At 45.4% G+C, this 1530-nt stretch overlaps 1 non-coding gene across 1 annotated transcript; it reads right to left on the reverse strand.

Moving 5' to 3' along the window:
* Positions 1-495: 495 nt before the first annotated feature.
* On the reverse strand, positions 496-568 carry Trnak-cuu (transfer RNA lysine (anticodon CUU)). Its single transcript has one exon. It is a non-coding gene; the product is annotated as a tRNA-Lys (tRNA).
* Between the last annotated feature and the right edge of the window lie 962 nt (positions 569-1530).

Genomic DNA, 1530 nt, shown 5'->3' on the forward strand with positions numbered 1-1530 from the left:
GACTGCAAACTGCTTTTATAATAAAAAAATCTGGATTTTCAGATGTCACCTGCTGTTTTCAACTGCTTCTTGCCCAGAAGCAGTTTGAAGCATGGTATGCTGTGGGATGGTCTGTATGTCAAATGTGTTGTTGATTGGTCAATAAATAAATCACTGATTGGTCAGTGGCCAGGCAGGAAGTATAGGCGGGACTAACAGAGAGGAGAATTGAGAGAACAGGAAGCTGGGTGAAGGAGACACTGCCAGCCGCCACCATGACAAGCCGCATGGGAAGATCCCGGTAAGCCACGAGCCATGTGGCAAGGTATAGATTAATGGAAATGGATTAATTTAAGATATAAGAACAGTTAGCAAGAAGCCTGCCATGGCCATACAGTTTGTAACTAATATAAGTCTCTGTGTTTACTTGATCGGGTCTGAGCAGCTGTGGGACTGGCGGGTGAGAGAGATTTGCCCTGACCGTGGGCCAGGCAGAAAAATTCAAGCTACAAATGGCGCCCAACGTGGGGCATGAACCCACGACCCTGAGATTAAGAGTCTCGTGCTCTACCGACTGAGCTAGCCGGGCCGGGTGAGGCCTGAGCTAATGGCCAAGCAGTTTAAATAATGTAAGAGTTTGTGTGTTTATTTTATAAGTGGGCTCTGGAACTGGCGGGACTTGGTGGCGGGAGCTGGAGAGAAATTCTCCAGCTACAAATGGCATCCAACGTGGTGGCAAGAGTTTCCACCTAAAAACTTAGAAAAAAGATTCTAAAAGGGACCTAAAAACAGCTTCCTAATTGTCTCTCTCAAATAAGCGGCAGCTGCCGGTTTGAGCTACTGGTGGGTTCCTAGCGTGCGCTCTCGACCTGCAGTATGGTGGGAATGAGGCCGCTGCAAGTAGAACATTAAACTGTGTGGTGGATTTAGCCTTTGCTAGTACAAAACAAAAAAAAGAGGTTTCTGGGCTACACGCTACTTTGGTAAAAGTGTAGACCCACTATTTCTGAGAGTTACGGCTCCCAGAGCTGGTGGAAAGCGGACCACCGCCATGTTGGGAAGCTGAAGTGGGCGGAGCCAGCAGCCACTGCACCGTTTCAGGCTTAGAAGGCTGCAGTTTAAAAGGAATAGGCTCAAGCTAATATAAAAAAATAAGCCACGTAAAGATGGCTACCACACAGAGAATTTGGATTATGTTCGCTTTGATATTCGTAACTGAAGAAAAACATTTGATTACAAAAGCTGTTGAGTTATGCCAAAATGTATATTTTAAAGGTACCTTGACTTCAAAATTTGGATGTAAGGATATGTTGCTTTGGAAAGGAGGCTCTGATTTTGTTTCCACAGAAAGCCAGAGGCTATGGATTTGTTCAAGATTAAGATACATCAGGTTTGACCAGCCAAGACCCCCTGAAAGGTCTCCGATGACACCATGGCCCTGATGATCCAACATCCAAAATGGTTTCAAGGCAACTGGCTCAGACGACATACTCTCATGGACTATTCCATAATTCTAAAATTTTCTTTGTATCCCCATAAGATACAGCGCCC

Source organism: Peromyscus eremicus, unplaced genomic scaffold (genome assembly GCF_949786415.1).
Source record: "Peromyscus eremicus unplaced genomic scaffold, PerEre_H2_v1 PerEre#2#chrX_unloc_1, whole genome shotgun sequence".
Classification (NCBI taxonomy): domain Eukaryota; kingdom Metazoa; phylum Chordata; class Mammalia; order Rodentia; family Cricetidae; genus Peromyscus; species Peromyscus eremicus.